Source organism: Triticum aestivum, chromosome 4B, assembly GCF_018294505.1.
Source record: "Triticum aestivum cultivar Chinese Spring chromosome 4B, IWGSC CS RefSeq v2.1, whole genome shotgun sequence".
In the NCBI taxonomy this organism is placed as follows: Eukaryota; Viridiplantae; Streptophyta; class Magnoliopsida; order Poales; family Poaceae; genus Triticum; species Triticum aestivum.
In genome coordinates, this window is record NC_057804.1 from 42,493,589 (window position 1) to 42,505,168 (window position 11,580).

Sequence of the window (11,580 nt, forward strand, 5' to 3'; positions counted from 1 at the left end):
TCCATAGATTGATCTTGGTGTTGCGTAGAATTTTTTTATTTTGTGCAACAATCCCCAACAGTGGCATCATGAGCTAGGTCTATGTGTAGTTTCTATGCACGAGTAGAACACAAGTTTGTTGTGGGTGTCGATTTTGTCAATTTACTTGCCACTACTAGTCTTATCTTGTTTCGGCGGCATCGTGGGATGAAGCGGCCCGGACCGACCTTACACGTACGCTTACGTGAGACATGTTCCACCGACTGACATGCACTAGTTGCATAAGGTGGCTAGCGGGTGTCTATCTCTCCCACTTTAGTCGTATCAGATTCGATGAAAAGGGTCCTTATGAAGGGTAAATAGAAATTGGCATATCACGTTGTGGTTTTGGCGTAGGTAAGAAACGTTCTTGCTAGAACCCTATAGCAACCACGTAAAACATGCAACAACAATTAGAGGACGTCTAACTTGTTTTTGCAGCATATGCCCTGTGATGTGATATGGCCAAAAAGGATGTGATGAATGAAATATATGTGATGTATGAGATTGATCATGTTCTTGTAATAGGAATCACGACTTGCATGTCGATGAGTATGACAACCGACAGGAGTCATAGGACTTGTCTTTATTTATTGTGTGACCTGCGTGTCACTGAATAACGCCATGTAATTACTTTACTTCATTGCTAAACTGTTAGCCATAGTAGTAGAAGTAATAGTTGGCGAGACAACTTCATGAAGACACGATGATGGAGATCATGGTGTCATGCCGGTGACGATGATGATCATGGCGTCCCAAAGATGGAGATCAAAAGGAGCAAAATGATATTGGCCATATCATGTCACTATTTAATTGCATGTGATGTTTATCATGTTTATGCATCCTATTTGCTTAGAACGACGGTAGTAAATAAGATGATCCCTCATAACAATTTCAAGAAAGTGTTTTCCCTAACTGTGCGTCGTTGCGAAAGTTCGTTGTTTCGAAGCACCACGTGATGATCGGGTGTGATAGATTCTAACGTTCACATACAATGGGTGTAAGCCAGGTTTACACATGCAAAACATTTAGGTTGACTTGACTAGCCTAGCATGTACATACATGGCCTCGGAACACAAGAGACCGAAAGGTCGAACATGAGTCGTATAGAAGATACGATCAACATGAAGATGTTCACCGATGATGACTAGTCCGTCTCACATGATGATCGGACACGACCTACTTGACTTGGATCATGTATCACTTAGATGACTAGAGGGATGTCTATCTGAGTGGGAGTTCATTAAATTATTTGATTGGATGAACTTAATTATCATGAACTTAGTCTAAAACTTTTGCAATATGTCTTGTAGATCAAATGGCCAACGCTCATGTCAACCTCAACTTCAACGCGTTCCTAGAGAAAACCAAGCTGAACGACGATGGTAGCAACTATACGGACTGGGTCCGGAACTTGAGGATCATCCTCATAGCTGCCAAGAAAGCATAGGTCCTAGAAGCACCGCTAGGTGAAGCGCCCCAACGAACCAAGATGTTATGAACGCTTGGTAGTCGCGTGTTGATGATTACTCCCTCGTTCAGTGCGGCATGCTTTACAGCTTAGAACCGGGGCTCCAAAAGTGTTTTGAGCAACACGGAGCATATGAGATGTTCCAGGAGCTGAAAATGGTTTTCCAAGCTCATGCCCGGGTTGAGAGATATGAAGTCTCCGACAAGTTCTACAGTTGTAAGATGGAGGAAAATAGTTCTGTCAGCGAGCACATACTCAAAATGTCTGGGTTGCACAACCGCTTGTCCCAGCTGGACATTAACCTCCCGGATGAGGCGGTCATTGACAGAATCCTTCAGTCGCTCCCACCTAGCTACAAGAGCTTTGTGATGAACTACAATATGCAAGGGATGGTGAAAACTATTCCTGAAGTATTTTCAGTGCTGAAATCAGCGGAGGTAGAAATCAAAAAGGAACATCAAGTGTTGATGGTCAATAAAACCACTAGTTTCAAGAAAGGCAAGGGCAACAAGAACTTCAATAAGGATGGCAAGGGAGTTGCCGCACCCGGTAAGCCAGTTGCCGAGAAGAGGCCAAAGCACGAACCCAAACCTGAGACTGAGTGCCTTTGTTGCAAGGGGAACGGTCACTGGAAGCAGAACTGCCCCAAGTACTTAGCGGACAAGAAGGCCGGCAACACCAAAGGTATATGTGATATACATGTTATTGATGTGTACCTTACCACTACTCATAGTAGCTCCTGGGTATTTCATACCGGTGCGGTTGCTCATATTTGTAACTCAAAACAGGAGCTGCAGAATAAGCGGAGACCGACGAAGGACGAGGTGACGATGCGCGTCGGGAATGGTTCCAAGGTCGATGTGATCGCCGTCGGCACGCTACCTCTACATTTACCTACGGGATTAGTTTTAAACCTCAATAATTGTTATTTAGTGCCAGCTTTGAGCATGAACATTGTATTTGGATCTTGTTTAATACGAGATGGCTACTCATTTAAATCCAAGAATAATGGTTGTTCTATTTATATGAGAGATATGTTTTATGGTCATGCCCCGCTGGTCAATGTTTATTCTTAATGAATCTCGAACGTGATGTTACACATATTCATAGTGTGAATACCAAAAAATGTAAGATTGATAATGATAGTCCCACATATCTGTGGCACTGCCGCCTTGGTCACATTGGTGTCAAACACATGAAGAAGCTCCATGCGGATGGACTTTTGGAGTCTCTTGATTTCAAATCATTTGACACGTGCGAACCATGCCTCATGGGCAAAATGACCAAGACTCCGTTCTCCGGAACAATGGAGCGAGCAACCAACTTATTGGAAATTATACGTACTGATGTGTGCGGTCCAATGAGCGTTGAGGCTCGCGGTGGCTATCGTTATGTTCTCACCCTCACTGATGACTTAAGTAGATATGGGCATGTCTACTTAATGAAACACAAGTCTGAGACCTTTGAAAATTTCAAGGAATTTCAGAATGAGGTAGAGAATCAACGTGACAGAAAAATAAAGTTCTTACGATCAGATCGTGGGGGAGAATATTTAAGTCACGAGTTTGGTACGCACTTAAGGAAATGTGGAATTGTTTCACAACTTACGCCGCCTGGAACACCTCAGCGTAATGGTGTGTTCGAACGTCATAATCGCACTCTATTGGATATGGTGCGGTCTATGATGTCTCTTACCGATTTACCGCTATCATTTTGGGGATACGCTTTAGAGACAGCTACATTCACTTTAAATAGGGCACCGTCTAAATCTGTTGAGACGACACCGTATGAATTATGGTTTGGAAAGAAACCTAAGCTGTCGTTTCTAAAAGTTTGGGGATGCGGATGCTTATGTCAAGAAATTTCAACCTGAAAAGCTCGAACCCAAGTCGGAAAAATGCATCTTCATAGGATACCCTAAGGAAACCATTGGGTATATCTTCTACCTCAGATCCGAAGGCAAGATTTTTGTTGCCAAGAATGGGTCCTTTCTGGAGAAAGAGTTTCTCTCGAAAGAAGTAAGTGGAAGGAAAGTGGAGCTTGATGAAGTACTACCTCTTGAACCGGTAAGTAGGGCAGCTCAGAAAGATGTTCCTGTGGTGCCTGCACCGACTAGAGAGGAAGTTAATGATGATGATCAAGGTACTTCGGATCAAGTTACTACTGAACTTGGTAGGTCCACAAGGACACGTTCCACACCAGAATGGTATGGCAACCCTATCCTGGAAATCATGTTGTTAGACAACGGTGAAGAACCTTCAAACTATGAAGAAGCGATGGCGGGCCCAGATTCCAACAAATGGCTTGAAGCCATGCAATCCGAGATAGGATCCATGTATGAAAACAAAGTATGGACTTTGTCAGACTTGCCCGATGATCGGCGAGCGATAGAAAATAAATGGATCTTTAAGAAGAAGACAGACGCGGATGGTAATGTTACCATCTATGAGGCTCGACTTGTCGCTAAGGGTTATCGACAAGTTCAAGGGTTTGACTACGATGAGACTTTCTCTCCCGTAGCGAAGCTGAAGTCCGTCCGAATCATGTTAGCAATTGCCGCATACTATGATTATGAGATATGGCAAATGGATGTCAAAACGGCATTCCTTAACGGCTATCTTAAGGAAGAATTGTATATGATGCAGCCGGAAGGTTTTGTCAATCCTAAGACTGCTAACAAGGTATGCAAGCTCCAGCGATCCATCTATGGGCTGGTGCAAGCATCTCGGAGCTGGAACATTCGCTTTGATGAGATGATCAAAACGTTTGGGTTTATGCAGACTTATGGAGAAGCCTGCGTTTACAAGAAAGTGAGTGGGAGCTCTGTAGCATTTCTCATATTATATGTGGATGACATACTTTTGATGGGAAATGATATAGAACTTTTGGACAACATAAAGGCCTACTTGAATAAGTGTTTTTCAATGAAGGACCTTTGAGTAGCTGCTTATATATTAGGCATCAAGATCTATAGAGATAGATCGAGACGCCTCATAGGTCTTTCACAAAGCACATACCTTGATAAGATATTGAAAAAGTTCAATATGGATCAGTCCAAGAAGGGGTTCTTGCCTGTGTTGGAAGGTGTGAAATTGAGTTCGGCTCAATGCCCGACCACGGCAGAAGATAGAGAAAAGTTGAGTGTCATCCCCTATGCCTCGGCCATAGGGTCTATTATCTATGCCATGCTGTGTACCAGACCTGATGTAAACCTTGCCGTAAGTTTGGTAGGAAGGTACCAAAGTAATCCCGGCATGGAACACTAGACAACGGTCAAGAATATACTGAAGTACCTAAAAAGGACTAAGGATATGTTTCTCGTTTATGGAGGTGACGAAGAGCTCGTCGTAAAGGGTTACGTCGACGCTAGCTTCGCCACAGATCTGGATGACTCTAAGTCACAAACCGGATACGTGTATATTTTGAATGGTGGGGCAGTAAGCTGGTGCAGTTGCAAGCAAAGCATTGTGACGGGATCTACATGTGAAGCGGAATACATGGCAGCCTTGGAGGCAGCACATGAAGCAATCTGCATGAAGGAGTTCATTGCCGACCTAGGAGTTATTCCCAATGCGTCGGGGCCGATGACTCTCTTCTGTGACAACACTGGAGTCATTGCCCTTTCCAAGGAGCCCAGGTTTCACAAGAAGACCGGGCACATCAAGCGTCGCTTCAACTCCATTCGTGAAAATGTTCAAGATGGAGACATAGATATTTGCAAAGTGCATACGAATCTGAATGTCGCAGATCCGTTGACTAAACCTCTTTCGCGAGCAAAACATGATCAACACCAGAACTCTATGGGTGTTCGATTCATCACAATGTAACTAGATTATTGACTCTAGTGCAAGTGGGAGACTCTTGGAAATATGCCGTAGAGGCAATAATAAAATGGTTATTATTATATTTCCTTGTTCATGATAATTGTCTATTGTTCATGCTATAATTGTGTTATCCGGAAATTGTAATACATGTGTGAATACATAGACCACAACATGTCCCTAGTAAGCCTCTAGTTGACTAGCTCGTTGATCAATGGATGGTTACGGTTTCCTGACCATGGACATTTGATGTCATTGATAACGGGATCACATCATTGGGAGAATGATGTGATGGACAAGACCCAATCCTAAGCATAGCGCAAGATCATGAAGTTCGTCTGCTAGAGCTTTTCTAATGTCAAGTATCATTTCCTTAGACCATGAGATCGTGCAACTCCTGGATACCGTAGGAGTGCTTTGGGTGTACCAAACGTCATAACATAACTGTGTGGCTATAAAGGTACACTACATGTATCTCCGAAAGTGTCTGTTGGGTTGGCACGGATCGAGACTGGGATTTGTCACTCCGTATGACAGAGAGGTGTCTCTGGGCCCACTCGGTAATGCATCATCATAATGAGCTCAATGTGACCAAGTGGTTGGTCACGGGAACATGCATTATGGAACGAGTAAAGTGACTTGCCGGTAACAAGATTGAACAAGGTATTGGGATACCGATGATCGAATCTCGGGCAAGTAACATACCGGTTGACAAAGGGAATTGTATACGGGATTACTTGAATCCTCGACATCGTGGTTCATCCGATGAGATCATCATGGAACATGTAGGAGCCAACATGGTATCCAGATCCCGATGTTGGTTATTGGCTGGAGAGCTGTCTCGGTCATGTCTGCATGATTCCCGAACCCGTAAGGTCTACACACTTAAGGTTCGATGACGCTAGGGTTATTAGGAAGACTTGTATGTGATTATCGAATGTTGTTCGGAGTCCCGGATGAGATCCTGGATGTCACGAGGAGTTCCGGAATGGTCCGGAGGTGAAGATTTATATATGTGAAGTTGTCATACGGTCACCAGAAAAGTTCGGGGGCATACCGGTATTGTACCCGGGCCACCAGAGGGGTTCCGGGGGTCCACCGGGAGGGGCCACCTATCTCGGAGGGCCTTATGGGCCATAGAGGGAAGGGAACCAACCCCTAGGAGGGCTGGGCGCAACCCCCCTAGGGCCCATGTGACTAGGGTTGGGGGGGACCCTAAGGGGGGCGCCTCCCTTGCTTGGGGGGCAAGCCCCCTCCCCCTTGGTCGCCGCCCCCCCTCTAGATCCCATCTAGAGGGGTCGGCCTCCCTTCCCCCTTCTCCTATAAATAGAGGGGCGAGGGGAGGGCTGTAGCACCACATCCAAGGCGCAGCCCCTCCCCTCCCCAACACCTCTCCTCCTCCGTTAAGTGCTTGGCGAAGCCTTGCCGGAGTACTGCCACTCCATCACCACCACGCCGTCGTGCTGCTGTTGGAGCCCTCTTACTCAACCTCTCCCTCCTCCTTGCTGGATCAAGGCGTGGGATACGTCACCAGGCTGCACGTGTGTTGAACGCGGAGGTGCCGTTGTTCGGCGCTAAGATCGGAATCCACCGCGATCTGAATCGCTTCGAGTACGACTCCCTCATCCGGGTTCTTGTAACGCTTCCATCTCACGGTCTTCATGGGTTTGAAGATGCACTCGCCTCTCTCTCGTTGCTAGTTACTCCATAGATTGATCTTGGTGTTGCGTAGAAATTTTTTATTTTTTGCAACGATCCCCAACACCATGGTGGGCAGGCATGTGGGTGGGTGTTGTGGATGTCCGACAATGCCTGGGCGGAGAGGTACATCAGCGGCGATAGAGGAGGAGGGTGTGGATGCAGAGCAAGGGGGGACAGGGGTGGACTGGAAGAAAAGTGGTCTGGGAGAGGATTTGAGTGGGCCAGGGGTGTCAGAGTCCTATGTGACAACGTTTCATGTTGGAAATATGCCCTAAAGGCAATAATATTGTACTATTATATTTCCATGTTCATAATGAAGAGTTTATATTTCATGCTATAACTGCTATGATCCTAGAATACGCAATTCGGTGGAAAACTCATATGCACGTGTGAAATGATAAACAATAATATATAGGTTTCCGGTCTTGCCTCTAAGACTGGATCTAGTGTTGTTGGTGATCAAGTTTTTTGGATCTTAGGATATTGTTAAGTGTAACGATAGTCCTAAAACCACATTGAGAGTATGACGTTAGAAGAACAGTCATATTGAACCGACCCAAACTTGTTTGTTATACTTTGAGACAATATCGTCTGAAATCAATTGTTATAATACGAAGTGTTAGCATGCATGTGTTTTAGTTCCTAAGACCATGAGAGTATCATAGTCACTTCCTACCATACGGTGGACTTTCGGGTTGCTCAAACGCCATCTGTAACTAGGTGATCATAACAACAACTTACAGGTCCATCAGAAACTTTGATAAGGGACTAGATAGCTCAAGAGTGGGATTTTCTCCTGCGACAATGGAGAGGTGTTCTTAGGGTCCTCTCGGTGTGACGACATCCATCATCATCTTCCTAGACATAGGTGACTATGTCACGGGGATGTCGGAACACTTCAACGAGAAAGAAGAACAAAACCGACAATGGGATCAATGGTATAGTGAGCATGTGCATGACTCAGGAGGATACCAATGCATCCCAGGTTTTTTAATGTATCGTGAAGCAAAGGGAACATCACATGATAACCAAAGGTTCACTCGAATGTCATTCGTGTAATCATAGGGATCGATATGGGTGTCCATGGTTCCGCTATCGGTCATTGAACGAGGGGTTTCTTTCATGTCTATGATTTACGAACCTACGGGGTCACAAGCTTCGAGTAATCACGATCTGCTGAGTATTAGTAGGATGGGAGTACTGAGTATTTATTTGTGAAATTATTTCATTAATATTCGGAATAGTTCCGAGAGGAATCGAAAGCATTTCGGGGTCACAGAAAGGGTTTTGAGTTTATCGGGTATTCCCGATAATTAATATATAGGTGGAAAATATTTCCAGTGATGTTAAATTATATATAAAAGGCTCTAGTAATTGTTTATAATTAATTTAATATCAACGGACCTTAAAAGGCCAAGTGGTGGAAGACCACTTGGGCCCAATTGGGGTGGCGCCCACTTCTCCCCATGGAAAGGGGAGAGGGAGGCCGAATTGGAGGGGGAGTCCCCCTCCTCCTTGGCCGGAAAAGGGAGGAGACTCCCCCAGGTGGCGCCCCTCCTCTCCTCCTAACCTATATACCTGAGGTATTGAGCTCTTTTGAACACAAAAAAGTTTTGGAGCCACCTCTAGTTTTTCTAGTTCTAGTTCTAGTTGGTCCTAGTTGACTAATTAGAGCTAGGTCGAGTTCCTATAATCCTCATAATTAGAAGCCCTGTGCGGTTCCTCCCTCCAATTCTTCATTGTCGACTAGCTCTGGACAGGAAAGCGCTACCGGATCGCGAGGACCGTATGCTTGCAACCAAGTAGAAAGGCCGTGCTTTCGGTCTTTGGTTTGAGGGATCGTTCGAGGGCAGTTCTTGGGATCGTCATCAACGGTTTAAGGGACTCCAAGTTGATGGGGAACGAAGCATGAGAATCAAAAAAATTCCTACGAAACACCCAAGATCCAATCTAGGAGATGTACAACAACGAGAGAGGAGTGTGTCCTACGTAGCGTTAGAATCATAATGTGGTTGATGTAGTCGTACTCATCGCAATCCAATCACGATCCAGTCCGATCTAATGCTTAAAGAACGACACCTATGAGTTTAGCACATGTACGGCTCGGCGGCGTCCTCTCCTTCTTGATCCATCAAGCGAGGGAGAGGAGGTAGATGCTATCTGAACCAACATGACGGTATGGTGGTGGTGATGGTAGCGAAATTCCGAAGGGGGAATCCTAATTCCTTCCTCCTCCTTCCTTCTCTCCTAATCCAATTAGAGAAGGGGAGGGGGAATCCTACTCCCGGTGGGAGTAGGACTCCCCTTGGGGCGCACCTAGGAGGCCGGCCTCCTCCCCCTCCTCCACTCCTTTATATACGGGGGAGGGGGGCACCCCATAGACACACAAGTTGATCATTGATCTCTTAGCGTGTGTGGTGCCTCCTTCCACCATAATCCACCTCGGTTATATCGTCGTAGTGCTTAGGTGAAGCCCTGCGTCGGTAGCGCCATCATCACGCTGTCGTGCTGATGAAGCTCTCCTTCGACACTCTGCTGGATCGTGAGTTCGAGGGACGTCAGTTGAACGTGTGCGGATCGCGGAGGTGCCGTACGTTCGGTACTAGGATGGGTCGATCGTGAAGACGTACGACTACATCAACCGCGTTGTCATAACACTTCTGCTTTCGGTCTACGAGGGTACGTGGACAACACTCTTCCCTCTCGCTGCTATGCATCACCATGATCTTGCATGTGCGTAGGAAATTTTGAAATTACCACGTTCCCCAACCGTAATGTGATCTCATGTCTATGGTTAGGAAACCTTAACCATCTTTGATCAATGAGCTAGTCTAGTTAGGATTACTAGGGACACGGTGTATCACACATGTATTTAATTTTTCGGTCAATACAATTCTAGTATGAATAATAAACATTTATCATGAACAAGAAATATGATAATAACCATTTTATTTTTGCCTCTAGGGCATATTTCCAACACAAGTATGATGTACACTAACTCGTCTACTTCCACTTCACTCCAGAGTCAACAACGATTGTTGATCCAAACCCTATGTGCATCCTCATATTGTTCCTGGGTGATTGTAAGGCTTTTTTTGTATTCTACTATGTTTACCAATAGTACATACTCCCGCAAAGCTCTCCCCCCTGTTTGCATCCGCTTTATAGGAATTCATACAAGCGGACTTCCGTGGATGAATAGAAGTCCGCGTTGGATGGCAAACTATGTTCAAATGTATGTAGGCATTTTGATAGTCCATGTTGGAGGTGCCCTTATGCCACACTTTATAGATAAAGTAGTAGACAGTCCATACATGACGCACCGACTAGCTTAACAATATGCCCAAGAAAAATGATCTTAGGAGTTCATCTGTGATGGCTGGGTAGGAGATTTTTTTTCGAAAAAAGGCACTTTTATTGACTTAAAATGTAGCATCAAGCAAATACAAAACATGATGAGCAATAACCTATCTCGAGTCTTGCCCAACTTCAGTGAAGAATCAATATAAACAATTTGTAGAGTGATACGTCTCCAATGTATCTATAATTTTTTATTGTTCCATGCTGCTATATTATCCTTCTTAGATGTTTTACAATCATTTTATAGCAATTTTATATCTTTTTTTGGACTAATCTATTGACATGGTGCCCACTATTTTTTGCTTGTTTTTTACATCGCAGGAAATCAATACCAAACGGAGTCCAAACGCAGCGAAACTTTTTGTGGATTTTTCTGGACCAGAAGACACCTGTTGGGCCAAAGAAGTACCAGAGGGGTGCTCCGAGGGGAGCACAACCCACCAGGGCAAGCTTGGGGGCCCAGTTGTGCCCACCTCGGTGGCTTCCCGCACCGCCTCTTTGCTCTATAAATATCCCAATATTCTAGAAACCCTAAGGGAGTCGATGAAAAATCAATTCCAGCCACCGCAAGTTCCAGAATCACCAGATCCAATCTAGACACCATCACGGAGGGGTTCCTCATCCTCATTGGTGCCTCTTTGATGATGCGTGAGTAGTTCATTGTGGACCTACGGGTCCGTAGTTAGTAGCTAGATGGCTTCCTCTATCTCTTTTGATTCTCAATACAATGGTCTCTTGGATATCTATTTGATGTAACTCTTTTTGCGTGTGTTTGTTAGGATCAGATGAACTTTGAGTTTATGATCAGTTCTATGTTTTTATCCATGAAAGTTATTTGAGTCTTTTGATCTCTTATATGCATGATTTCTTATAGCTTTGTATTTCTTCTCTGATATTTGGGTTTTGTTTGGCCAACTTGATCTATTTATCTTGCAATGGGAAGAGGTGGTTTGTGATGGGTTCGATCTTACAGTGCTTGATCCTAGTGACAAAAGGGGAACCGACATGTATGTATCGTTGCTATTAAGGATAACAAGATGGGGTCTATTTCTACATAAATAGATCGTGTCTACATCACGTCATCGTTCTTATTGCATTACTCCGTTTCCCCATGAACTTAATACACTAGATGCATGCTGGATAGCGGTCAATGTGTGGAGTAATAGTAGTAGATGCAGGCAGGAGTCGGTCTACTAATCTTGGACGTGA